The sequence below is a fragment of the Triturus cristatus genome, chromosome 3_2 (assembly GCF_964204655.1).
Source record: "Triturus cristatus chromosome 3_2, aTriCri1.1, whole genome shotgun sequence".
NCBI lineage: Eukaryota > Metazoa > Chordata > Amphibia > Caudata > Salamandridae > Triturus > Triturus cristatus.
Window position 1 is genome coordinate 327,257,880 of NC_140584.1, and position 13,885 is coordinate 327,271,764.

Here is a 13,885-nt window from a genome sequence, read left to right on the forward strand (position 1 = left end):
TAATTCCCAAAATTAACATTATAACTTATAAATTAAATAAATATGAATACATTAAAAATATTAATAATTTGATTAGAATTAAATTACTTGCCACCCTATTCCCCTATAAACCCACAACCCACTCCTAAAAAAAATTAACACAATTAAAATAATTACCAATTAATTAATTAATAAAAATTTACCAAGCAAATAATAATTAATTCATAATAAATGTATTCCCACAAATAACACTATAACATCTAAATTAAATAACTACTAATAAATAAAAAATAGTAATTAATTTATTATAATTATATCACTTCCCACCCAATTCCCCGATAAACCCACAACCCGCTACTTAAAAATACAAAATGCTAAATGTAATTAACATAAAATTAGTAACTACTAAAAATGTAATACATATATTTAAAAAAAAATGCAATACATATACAACAAAATAGATCACATACTTTTAAAATACATAACAATAATTTAAAAATCGATATTTTAAACAACTATATTTTTGAAAACGATATTACTAACTTCGATATTTAAAAAAAACAATATTTCTTACCTTAAAGTCGATTCTTGACCACGATATTCTTGCTGTCGATGTTTCTGTATCACGATATTTCCAACTCGATATTTGTGTATGTCGATAATTAAAACTCAATATTCTGTTTGTACAGCATATTACGAGTTTCCTCTCATCCACGGTTTACATGGATGTTCTTCCTCCATGTAAACTTTAGAGGAGAGGAAACAAAGATGGCCCTCCAAGGCCCCCCTGTGTCTCTACCACATGTGGATGCACACAGGGGGGGCATAACATGTGCCCTCTTGTGTTCATGCACGTCATGGAATTTCAAGTCTATGCCTTGCAGGAACCTTGTAGTTCGGTCCCATTGCTGTGCCTTTTTCAAAGGGACTGAGACCTTTAACAGAGGCACCACCATGGAACGCCACGCCACCCTCCTGCCAGACTACTGAAAACTCATTATCTGGCGGGAGCGGCGGGAGCAGCGGTGACCATCAGTGGAGCAGTGGCACAGAGGTTTGCACCGCTGTACCACCGGTCTGCCAATAGTCATAATCGGCCCCTCGGTTTAACTGAACCACTCCTTAATTAAGTTCAATCTATAGCCCAGACCCACTAACTCTAACAGTGTATGCCATCAAGGGGTGGAACATAAAAGACATCTGAAGGAAGGGGCCCTCTAGGGCCACTGGGTTTTCTTACAACCACCTGTTATGCCTTCGCAAGAATGAAGAGTCGGTCACACAGTAGAGAATACCAACTTACATTTTATTAGCAATAATCTGCAGAGGAGTCCAATCTGACCTGCACCCTAAGATGTCTGCCGAGGGACTGGCCCCCAACAATCTGTAACACGTAATGAACCTTCCTGAGAGCTTTCAACCAGGCCCCCTATGAAAAGTTACCGGCCTGGGCCGAACATGAACAAAGGAGGCACAGGAGGATGAGCTACCACCTGCCAGATGGGTACATGCTATTTACAATGCAAGACCACAGCGCCGAGTCTCATCGTCTTCTATCATGGGAGCGGGACTTAACACTCGGATAGGTATGCGAGGGCAAAATAGCCTATTCATTAGCGAGTCGAGAAACAGGCTTGGATAGGAGAGAAAATAATAACGAAGTACAGTGTTCTGCTGAGGCAAGCATTACTAAATAATAAGGCCTAGTACGGGCACAGCCTTAACAGTCTAATAAGGATTACGAAATACAAAATGGAGTCACACTTGCTAACTAAAGCCTGCACATGATGAGGATAACTCAGTGGGTTGCATAACTTGAATACAAATGGCGTACATTTAACCACACACTGCTAACCTAATATAGCATGAAACTAGTGCATTGCAGGGACGGGTTTTCAAACCTAACAGACCCTCCTTTTAGCAGAGGTGGCTAAATGCTTTATTGGGCTATTCGGTAGGGTCTTTACAATTCTAATTGGGGTGAAAGAAATTGCAGTCACTCTAGTTGCAAGGAAGAACAAAGCAACACATGAGCATTGAAATCACCCGATACTCAAAGATGCCCTCATCAATGAGCATTATGTCCTGAATTTCCTGCATCATCATTGTAGAGATCTTGTTAACTCGTCTTGGCAATGTTGAGGTAGGGGTGAATTTACCCACACAATAGGTGCAACAAGCTGGAAGGCAAATAATGCCTAAGCAACATGTAAAGATGTATCCTGTGATGGCTATTAGGGCAAGTAATATCTTCCAATTCCATGATGTCAGCAGACCCTAGAGCCTTTCTGTGAGAGACCATGAACCATTATCCTGATGTATATCTAAAGCAAGTCTGTGTAATTTCTGTATTGTGGAATACACATTAGGGGCACTATCTGGAATGTACACACAGAAACTGCTGCCGACGACACGGCAAGCTCCACCCCTATCAGCCAGAATGACGTCTAGAACCATCGGTTATTGAGGGGAAATGAGCCTCGTAGCTTGAAGCTCGACTGTAATATTAGTCAGTATACCAGCAGTAGTAGTAATAACGCCCTCAACTACTCTGGCAAGGTGATGAATGTTGCAACTATTGAACGTGGGACCCAGGAACGGCAGAATGCACTTCATTATGTCAGTAAATTGCTGGAGGGAGGTATCTGTCTGATCAATATTGTCTGGATTGACAACTCTGTTAACTCTATGCCCATGGAGATCCCTACGCTGTAACTTATGATCTTTGTGGTAATTGGATGGTGCAATGTAAACGGGAGGTAGGAAGACGGAGACATAACACCGGCCAGACCATCCCCTGGAAAGCTATGTATAAGCCTGTTCCCCACAGATAAAATATACATTTGGAGGTGTTAGAAAAGGTGGGCTGTTAATAGTGTTCAATCAGTATGTGTAGTTACAAAATGGCTCTGTCCCACTGAAATGTTTCCTGATCCCTCAACACAGAAACTAGCTGATGCATTGCTCACAGGGATAGGCATGGCTTTGTTTTCGATGATATTGCGTTCCTGGAAACATTTAAAATATTCAGTGACATAAAACCCTTGAAAATCTAGCATTTCATTTCGTAACCAAGTGACATTCTCGTTAGCCTCGAACATGTTCATACAAGCATCTGGGTGCAGGGTACCCTCCTTGCCATCTGCCCCAGGTGTATATCCTTGGTGTACCACTGTATACTCCAACACTGCTTCGTCATTAGCCTGTACCATTTTCATGACATCAGCATAATAGTGCATGTATACCATAGAAAGCAGTTGAAACCAGGCTTCACAGCTACCTAAATATGACAGGGGCAAGGACTCTAGCAAATCAGTTGTGTGCATAACTGAGGGAAGTAGCCCACACATCCAACAATTTGTGGCATTAGTAGTGCTGTGTACCTGATGAAGCATTTGAATAAAAGCATTTTGGACATAAGTTTGTCTATGACTCTCCTTATGCGGTGCCAGTGTGAAAAATTAAAGCTCAGCTGGAGCTGGGGTAGTCCCTATCAAGGTGTGCACGGGATGCTGTTCCTCCAAGTACCAGACCACCCCAAATAGTGTTATTGTTACCAGGAGAAGGAACACTACCACCACTACCCTACTCCCAGTGGACCAACTAGACCACCCAGGACCATTCTGCTGCAGTGGAGGAGCCACTAAGGGCTGCTCCTCCCTCATGACTATATGACCAAATGGGTACATAGAAAGAACCTTAGGAATTTGAGCCACAAAAATGAAACCGACCAGAGGGGTACAATTCGCCCAGTGTCCGTCACAGCCTCACTGGCATGCTCCTATTGCTCATCAACGACGGTGCTATGAAGCACTCCCACGGGGGAGCTGCGTGATCGCAGCCCTTGCAGGAAAACAAATCCTCTTCTTTCAGGATAGGACACCCTCCCTCCTTGGCAAGAACCCTCAACGATCCTGTCCAGTGTCCAGGGCAGTGCACCAATGCTGTTCACTCTAATCTAAAGCAGGCACCATAGACATAGCACATTTGCCCTAAGCTCAAGTACTTCCCTAAATCCTGGACTATCCTACTGGAGCACTGTCCTGCCGTCGGGGCTGCAAGTTGTACCTGGCTACCCAAGGCACCTTTTCATCAACAAAAAGGGGAAGAAATTCAGGCTCAGCAGGGCATTGAGACTCAGGTGTCTGTGCACCAGAAGTGGGAGCATCTGGGCGGCCCTTATCTCCGGGGGGACTGCCTCAAATAGGGCCGCATCACTTTCCTCACCTGTCTGCGCCCACCTCAATCGGGCGTAAGAGAAAGGAAAGAATTGGGGCACTCGCTCCCCTTCCTGATCAGAGATGCCTTTGACTATCCAGCAATCATATGAAAGCGGTAGAGGTATCCGTTTGACATGTGAGCCATGCACCCAGTGCTTCCTGCCCTCAACCTTCACGGCTGAGCGGGTGGCGAGAAGGACAAGGAGAGGCCCTTTCCACCTCGGCTCCAAGCAGTTTTTCCGTTGGAAGTTTTTGACAAGCACAAAGTCGCCGGGCTGTATCTGATGCCCAGGCCCCTCTGCTATTGGTTGCAGCGTGGCATGAATCTGTTGGTGAAGAGAACGAAGATCTTTAGACAGTTCATACAGATAATCTACAAGCAGGAAGTACTCTATCTCGGAAAAGTGCTTGGGTTTTGGAACGCTGCAGACATTAGTGGGGCGTCCAAAGACCATTTCGTACGGAGACAACCCTGTTCTAGAATGCGCTGTCTCCCTGTGGGATCATAAAGTCAAAGGTAATGCATCTGGCCATGGCAATCTTGTGCTTTCTTTGATTTTCGCTAACTTCAATTTGAGAGTACCATTGTACTTCTCAACCAGGCCTGCTGACTGGGGGTGGTTCACTGCATGAAACTTCTGCTTAATATGCAAGCCCTTGCACACCCATTCAATGACATTTGAATTGAAGTGAGAAAAACACTTTCAAGAGTGCCTTCGCTGTCACCATGGCCGTATTCTCCTTAGTGGGATAAGCCTCAATCCATTACTGAATGCACAAATCACTACCAGTACATACTTCAAGTTGTTCACCCGTTCCATTTCGATGAAATCCATCTGGAGAACCTCGAAAGGGAAGGAAGGCGGTGCAAAGTTACCTACAGGTGTAGGAGTGCCTTTCCCAGGATTATGCTTTAAACAAACAATGCAGTGTTTCACTAGGTGTGTGCCTACCTTAGAGATATTATCGTTCTGCCATACTGGGTCCAGTAGCTTGCATATTCCCTTGGCACTAATATGTGCGGGACCATGGGCCATGGTCACAACAGGGAGCACATATGCATTTGGAAGCAACCACCTCTGTTTCCCCGACTAGTCAGTCCAACACCCATCCTCGTCCAGACACCCTGTCCCATATTGCCAGTTCATCTACAGTTGCCTCCCTCTGTATTTACCTGACATTTTCCAATGTGTGCTTGAACATTCCATTGTCTGGAACCCATCTAATGGGACCTGCCATAAACATCTTGTTTTTCTTTGATCTAGCTGTCTCCTTAGCTGTCTGATCCACAAACGCATTGCCCCTCCCCACATCGTCTGTCACTGCTTTTGTGAGCGCTGCATTTTATTATTGCCAGCTTATCAGGAAGTGTCAATGCCGACAACAGTCTATATATCAATGGGCTGTGTTGTATGCGTAACCCATGCGAGGTCAGGAACCCTCTCTCCGCCCAGAGATGCCCAGAATAATGGGCCACCCCAAAGGCGTACCGACTGTTGGTGAAGACATTAACAGTCAGTCCTTCACCCAACTTACAAGCCCTAAGAAGGGCGACCAGCTCTGCAGCTTGGGCCAATTGGTATGGGATACGGGATGTCTCAACTACAGTGTATAACATTGTGATTGCATAAGCTGCAGTGGTAGTGCCATCTGGTAATTTAAAACAAGAGCCATCGACATATAGTTTCCCTTGTGGGTCAGATAAGGGAACATCAGTCAGGTCTACACATCCTTTTGTTTCTTCCTCAGTCCGAAATAAACAATCATGGACATCACTGTCCTTTTCTTCCAAAGGGATGGGTAGTAACGTGGCTGGGTTCAGAGTAGCACATCGTTTGATGGTAATGTACGGAGCAAACAAGGTAAACTCATATCCAGTGAGACACGCACTAGTAAGGTGCTGCATCTTTGTCTTGCTCAAAAGTGTGTCCACAGCATGGGGTACCATTACTGTGAGATCAGTATCAAGGACGAGCCCTGCCAATTGTATAATAGAAACTGCTGCTGCCGCGGCAGCTCTTAGGCAGCTCGGGAGCGCTCTGGCAATGTTATCAAGGATGGCAGAGAAGTAAGCGCGGGGTCTCTGCTTATCCCCGAAACCCTGTGCTAAAGCAAAAAGCGTGCAACCGTCCGCCTCATGTATGTAGAGTGCAAAAGGATTCTGGTAATCAGGAGTACCCAACACAGGGGAAGAGCAAAGCGCAACCGTTAATTGCTCAAAAGCTTGCTGGCATGCAGGTGTCCACGGCAAAGGTTCATGCACATCTTTAGTGGTCAGGAATAGAAGGGGTTTTGTTAGTAAGGATTAATTAGGGATCCAGTGTCAACAATACGAAGATATCCCAATAAACTCACGTACCTCGCGTAGGTTCTTAGGATGAGGCATATTAGTAATAGCAGCTATGGATTCAGGTGTTAGTTTGCTACCCTCCTTCGACAGTAGGTGACCTAAGTAGGTGACCTCCTGTCGACAATATTGAAATTTCAAGAGTGACACCTTGGGGCCGATTCCGATCCTGGAAAAACCGGGTATGAATCGTCGGACGGAGCGTTTTCTCCGTCCGACTCGTAACCGGGAAAACCACCTTACAAACCCGCAAGTACGATTCGTACAGAAACACCATTTCGGTACGAATCGTAAAAAACACCGACCGGCTACAATATACCCACAATTCCAATCCGGGACACTGCATACGTGACATTCGCACGGAGTCAGGCAGCGTTTTACGGACCAGCAACTACGATTCGTACCCACAGCACTTCGCACGGCAATATTTTTACGGGACCCAAAAAGTGCCGGAAAAGCTAAGTACGCCATGATGCACGGCGAAAAGGGGGCCCGCTACGCACCGTACCCCCATCCCTACACGTCCGCACCGTACCCCCACCCCCGTATGTACGGTGCGTACCCCCACCTCCTGTATGTACGGTGCATACCCCCATATGTACGGTGCGTACCCCTCGTATGTACGGTGCGTACCCCCACCCCCGTATGTACGGTGCGTACCCCCAGCGCGTAGCGCTGGGGGTACGCACCGTACATACAGAGGGTGGGGGTATGCTCCGTACCTAAGGGGTGGGGTGGGGGTACGCTCCGTACCTACACAGGGTGGGGGTATGCTCCGTACCTACGGGGTGGGATTACGCTCCGTACCTACACAGGGTGGGGGTACGCACCGTACATACAGGGGGTGGGGGTACGCTCCGTACCTACGGGGTGGGGGTACGCTCCGTGCCTAGGGGGTGGGGGTACAGCACGTACATGGGGGGCTGGGGGTACGGCGCGTACTTGGGGGGGTGGGCTGGGGGGGTGTTCGGCGCGTATGCGGGCACATGTTTGGACGTCTCCATGGTTGCTATGGGAGTTTGCTCCGTACGGTGTTTTTTCCATACGGTTGTGCATTCAGATGGACGGGACGGATCGTACTTGCGCACTCGGACTTCAGTTTCCCGATTCGTACATAAAACTGTCCGGGGACGTGTCGGACACTTTTTCTGACCCGAGAACGTGTCGGGTAATTTTCCCAATGCGATTCGTATGGATTTTTTAACATACGAATCGTACTTGCCAGTTTGTACGGGACTTGTACGATTCGTACGTAAAAAAATCCGGATACGATTCGTACAGGGAATATTTTTAACGGATCGGAATCGGCACCCTTGTGTCCATGGTGTGCCAAATGTAACAGTAATTTAACCATGGCCTTTCTGTAGCCATCCTCAGTATCCGAAGCCACAAGGAGGTCGTCAACATACTGCAGCAGCACATTACCAAGGGGAAGCTCCAAGGAATCTAATTGAGCTTTCAAAGCTTGACTATAGATACTAAGACTTGCTGTATAGCCTTTTGGAGCACAACAGAATCAGAAGCTCCTACCGGCTATTGCAAATCCAAAGAATATCTGCTATCTGGATGGATTGGAATGCTAAAGAAAGCATTCTTCAAATCTATTACCGAAAATAATTTGGCTGACGGGGAAATCATTGTCAAGATCGTGGTAATGTCTGGAACCACAGGGTACTGGGGACCCACAATTTTATTGACCTCTCTAAGGTCAATGACAAAATGGCAAACATCAAGATGGGCAGCAGAAGAATCCAAGGGTGGCTTTTTAAGATTAGGAAGAATAGGGCTATTACACACATTCGCTACTGTCTCTTCAACCACACCAGACTTAATCAAATCCTGTATTATTTGCAATAAGGCCTTTCCTCCTGCCTGAGATATCTTGTACTGGGGAATATGTGGCAATTCAGTGTTGTCTTTGATCTGTATAGACGCTGGTGTGATCTGGAGTAACCCCACATCGGTGTCTCCTATAGCCCATAATGTGTGCGGCACACCTTTGAACTCAGCGGGAAGGGGGCATGCTTTGCGAAGCATTGTTTGGCACAGGCCACTTGTGGACCAACAGTCATGTAAACACCGTCTGGAGAACAAAAAATTGTTGCATGCAACCTTTTTAATAAGTCCAATCCCAACAAATTTTCCCCACAATTTGACGTTAGTAAAAATGGTGAGTCGACCATAAGGGAGCCAATAGTCAAAGCAAGAGGTTTGGAAATGGGGCTAACCACACGCATGCCTGAAAAACCCACCAAAACATTGTTTTGGCCAGAGAGATCTGCCCCTGGGACCAGTGAACGGGAAACAGAGCTATTACCCCCAGGTCCCTTATGTCCTCGTCCCCTTCATAAACAGATTGGAGATTACTATCTCCCGACAGAAAAAAAGAGCAGAAGGCATGCTGGGACCCTAATACTGCCCCTCCCACCGGGAGTACATAAGCAGTACTTACCCAGCATCCCGTCTGTTCTTTTTTTCTGTCTGTCGACAGAATGGACGTGGTGTGCTGTTCTGCTACTCCTGCTGGGCTGGTGTGGCGTTCCTTTCTTCCTCCCCCCGCCCGGCTGCCTGGCTTTGCGGGCGGGGGGGCGTTCCTGGTCCGTCCCCTGGCCTGCTGGGCTTGCTGGGGGTCGTGACGGTGGTGGCCGCTGTGCTGCCTGGATCCTGCGGTGCGCTCCCGGGTACTTCCGGGTCGCGTGCACGTCTTCCTGAAGCTGGGCGTTTGGGAGGCGTGCCGCGTTTCCTATGTGCCGTACCTTCCCGCTGTTGGGGTGGGGGCCTTGCTGCTGGTGGTGTCCGGCCCCTGCCCTGGGTGAGTCCCGCATTGCGGTGTTTTTTGTTCACGCTCTGCTGTGGTGCTCTTTTCTTTATTTCAGGTCCGTGATGGATGGTGGGGGCTCTTGGGGATGCCGGGGTTTGAACCCGGGACCTCATGCTTGCAAAGCATGCGCTCTGCCACTGAGCTACATCCCGACCGGCGCGCCCTTGGATTCCCTTTCAGCTGGCGCTGTCCTGGTTCTTTGATGTCGCTGTCGCTTGACTGCTTGGGGGTGTTGGGGTGCGTGGCTCCTTGCTCCTCCTTCCTGCCCGTTTTGCCCTGAGTCCGAGTGATTCTTCTACTGCCGGAGTTTGTGACTGCGGCAGTGTGACGCTTCTTCTGGCTGCTGCCTCTGCGTGTGCTGGTTTCCTCCCAGTTGTGGATGCTGCCTTACCGCGTGGGCTGCCTCTTTTGTGGCTAGTGTCCCGGGTTGGAGCCTGACAGGGGCTCGGCATACTGTGTTTCTGCACTGTTCGCCTGGTCTCCCTGCGCCTTGCGCTCTTGTATGTATCCTTGGGTGCCGTCCCTAGTGTTCTTGTGGGGCGCTCCGGTGCCTTTGCGTCGGGTTCCCGTTCTGTGGCTGTGTGACTTGCGGTTTTCTGCTGCTCTTCGGGTGTTTGCGTGGTGCGACATGGAGTTGGTGTGCTCCTTCTCTTTTCCCTGTGTCCGCCCCTCTCTGTCCTGTCCCCGGTGTGTGTTGGGGTTCCGTTCCCGTGGTGCTCTCGTGGGTTGTGCACTGGGGCTGCTGTGTGGCCCTTTCTTTCGGGGGCTGTTGGCCGATGGACGCCTCTGTCTTTGGGCGCTTCCTGCTCTTCCCGCGCTGCTGGTTGCTCCTTTCCACAGAGTGGATTAGCCTGGCCCCTGCGCAAGGATGACACGCGGATTCATGAAGCGTTCCATGTTTTGATAGTGGTGCCGGTCCTCCCGCTCCTGTTCCATTTTTGGCGGGTTGCCCTTGGCCTGTTTGGGTGGCGGTGGCTCCTGGTGTTGCTGGGGTGTGTACCTAGGGCCTCCTGCTTGTGCTGCTTGCTCTCTGCTGCTGCTCTGCGTCCCCACTTCGGCCCTCGTGTGTGGTCTACGGGGCTGGGGTTCTTGCCTGGTTGGGCTGTCCCTCGTCCTTGGCTTCCTGGATGTTCCGGGTGGCTGGGATGGTGTGCTGGGGTGTGCGGTGATGCCGGTGTTTTGGTTCACCGTGTAGGCTGTCTTTTATGGCCTTGTCTCTCTTGCGGGGGCCTGGTCGCCGGTTTGGCTCTCTGTCTCTGTGGCATCCTACTCCCTGGCTGCTGGCTGGCGCTGCGCGTCCGCTGTCGTTTGCAGCGGGTGTGTGCCGCCTTGTCCCCTTGCCGCTTTCCCTCCGGGGCTTCTGTGTTGCTCCACTTGGTGTTTGTGGGCTTTCTTGCTAGCTGCCGCTTTGCCTCTGTGGGACGTGGCCTCCCTGGGTTGTGTGTCTGGGGTCGTGGTCCTCTCTTGTCCGCTTGGGCTTGCCCTCTCTTCTCTCTTGGTCACGCCGGGGTCTGCCTGTTTTTTGACTTTTCTGCGCTGTCCTGATGCTGGGTGTTGTTGGGACCCGTGCTGTGGTCTGGCCTGGAGTGGGCTGGGTTCCTAGGTTGGATTCCCTCCTCGGGGGTCCTTGCCTGTGCGGCTGGCTCTGTTCCTCTGCTGCCGTCCGGTTCATCTGGTTGTGGGCCGTGTTTGGCTGTGCCGTGGGTTATTTCTGCCCCTCTTCGGGGTTGCTCGCTCTGTCCGCTGGGGTACGATGGCCCTTTCCTTTCGGGGGTTTGACCTCCCTGGAGTTCGGTGTTGCCGTATGCTGGGGGGCTTCTTTTGCTGTTGCTGCCTCCTTTTTGCATCTGTTTCTGGCTTCTTCCATGCTGGTTGCTATTGTTTTTTGGGTGCTAATGGCTCTGGCACTGCCGTTTCCTGGTTTCTGGGGTTCCTTGGTGTGGCCTTGTGTTCCTCTGCTGCTGCGGCGCTCCTGCTCGTTTCTGGGCTTGTATTTGGCTTCTTTCGGTGGGTCCTAGTCGCCCCTCCTATTGACTGTGGCGCTCCTACTCTCGCCTGGTCTCTGTGGTTCAGCTGGGTCGGTACAGGTTTTTTCCTGCTTGTGGCTCCCTAGGGGTGCCTGTGGCGTTCGGCTTCTCCGACGGTTTGGGTTGGGCCCTGCTCTCCCTTTCCTTTTGCGTCCCCCCTGGAGTGTGTTTCCAGTGGCGGTTCGCATTTTGGATCTCTGGCGTTCATGTCTGGTTTGTTTGGGGCCTGGCTCTCTTTCGCTGGTGCTGTGTCCTTGACTTGGCTCTAGTTTCTCCTCTTTTGTTCTGCAGGGGTTTCTGGTTTCTGCTGGTTTTGGGCGTCTGGTGGTCGCCCTTTTTCAGATGGGTATCCTTGTCTGTGCTCTCTCGGTGGATCCTGGCGGGGTGCTCTCTTGGTTTCGTGTCGTGTTCTGGTGGGTCCTTCTGGGCCTGCTCATGCCGGCGCTTATTTCCTGGGTTTGGTTCACCTCTAGTTGGGTGTCCGTGTCTCTGCCTGGTTCATGGGGTTCGGTTGGGTGCTGTTGAGCTTCGGTCTCCGTTGCTCTTGTCTGGATGACCGCCATCTTCTTTTTTCATGGACTGAGGGTCCCTGGTCCGGCCCTGTGTGGGTCCGGGTTTTCGGGGCTTCTGGGTTGGCTCCTCCGGGGTTGCCTCCTGTTGCTCCTGGTCTGCGGGCTTCCTTCTGGTTCTGAGTGTTCTCTGGCTGGGCCTTCTTGTCGTGCTCTCCCTCCTGACTCATGGGTGTCCGGGTTCTTCTGCTGCTTGGCCCTCTGCTTCTCTGCTTCCTCGGGTTTCCATTTTGGTGGTTTCCTGTGCTTGTTCTTTCTTCCGGCCTTCTGTTTGGTCCGGCGTTGGGTTGCTGGGGGTCTCGTTCGGCCTCCCTGCCTTTTCTTTGCCCTGGGCTCTACGTGGGCTTCTTCCTGGGTTGGTTGGGCCTGTGGGTCCTCCTGCCCTTGCGGGTTGCTGGATTTCGGTCCTGGCTTCCTGGTTCTTTGTCCCTTGTTGCCCTCATTTTTTGCTGTCTCTTGGCTCCTCTTCCGTGTTCTGTGGGGTCGGACCTGGTGGTTTTCCGGTCTGGGTGCTATGCGCCCTAGGGCTTTTTGTTCCGTGGCTCTGGCCCTTGCTGTGTGCTTGGCCTGGGTGTTGGGTGCCTGTGCGGTCGTCCTCCTTCTTGGCTTCTGTTTTTTTCTGCCCTCCGTCTTGAGGTTCCGGTTCGGTTCCGGATTGCTTCTTCTGCTCCGCCTGTTCTGGGTTTTGGCCGCCCTGTTCGGTTGGCGGTTTTTTCTTCCCTGTGGGGGCTTTGTCCTCCTGGGGTTTTTGGGTTTCTGTCTCCTTCGTGGTCCTTTTTGGTCTGGTTGGGGTCTGGTTCCTGTTCTGCTCGCCGGCTCTTGCTGTGGTTCATCCCCGGCCCTGGCCTCCTCTGCGGGGTTCGTTGGCTTTCTTCTCTATGCTTTCGTCTGGCAGGGGCCTTCGGTTTGGTGTGGTGGGCCGGTTTCTGGCCTGGGCCTTCCTCCTTTTTTGTTGGTCTGGGTGCTTGGGGCTGCGCCTCTTGCCTGGGCTGGCCTTCTTTCTTTGGCCCTGTCTCCTGTTTCTCTGGTTGGTGGCCTCATTTTTGTGGTACTGGCCTTGTGTTGTTTTATGAGTTGTCTCCGGTCCTGGTTTGGTGCTGGCCGGTTGCTTCCTGCGGTCTCCCCTTGCCTCCTTCTCGGTGCTCCCTTGGGTTGCTGCGTTGGTGTGGTTTCCTGGGGGTGCTTTTGGTTTTGGAAGGCCGGTTTTTCTGCTTTGGTATTCTCCAATCTGTTTATGAAGGGGACGAGGACATAAGGGACCTGGGGGTAATGCTCTATTACTTACCGGTAATCGTCCCCTTCATACGCCCCTCCCTCCCTCCCGGGCGACCGGCCTTCCTGTCTGGGCTTGGTTGTACAGACGGGATGCTGGGTAAGTACTGCTTATGTACTCCCGGTGGGAGGGGCAGTATTAGGGTCCCAGCATGCCTTCTGCTCTTTTTTTCTGTCGGGAGATAGTAATCTCCAATCTGTTTATGAAGGGGACGAGGACAACGGGACCCGGAGTAATGAAGATTACCGGTAAGTAATAGAGCATTCATAGCCCCTGTGTCAACTAAATTATTGTCGGTCGTACCCTGTAAATCAGCAGTGACGTAAGGTGCAGGCACCGGAACTGGTCACTTGCCCTGTCTGTCCTAGCTGTGACACAACCCCGTCACTTCGTCCATGTCATAATCATCAGGATAATACTGTCTCCCTCGGGGTAGTCAAAATAGTTCCCGCTCTGCCTACTGTGTGACACGTCCCCTGACTGCATCCCCCCTCTGCCTACTCATCCTCATCCACGTCCTCGAAAACCTCGACTTCTCGGGGCATCACCTTTCTGCAACAACTCTGGATACCCATTCTGCCAATGTCCCTCCTGCTTACAGTACCCACATTCATTAAGCCCGAGAAGCGCACTTGAAGCACTGCCCCTG

At 50.5% G+C, this 13,885-nt stretch overlaps 1 pseudogene; it reads left to right on the forward strand.

Moving 5' to 3' along the window:
- Window positions 1-10,199: 10,199 nt before the first annotated feature.
- LOC146857288 (U6 spliceosomal RNA) lies at window positions 10,200-10,270 on the forward strand (annotated as a pseudogene).
- Window positions 10,271-13,885: the final 3,615 nt, after the last annotated feature.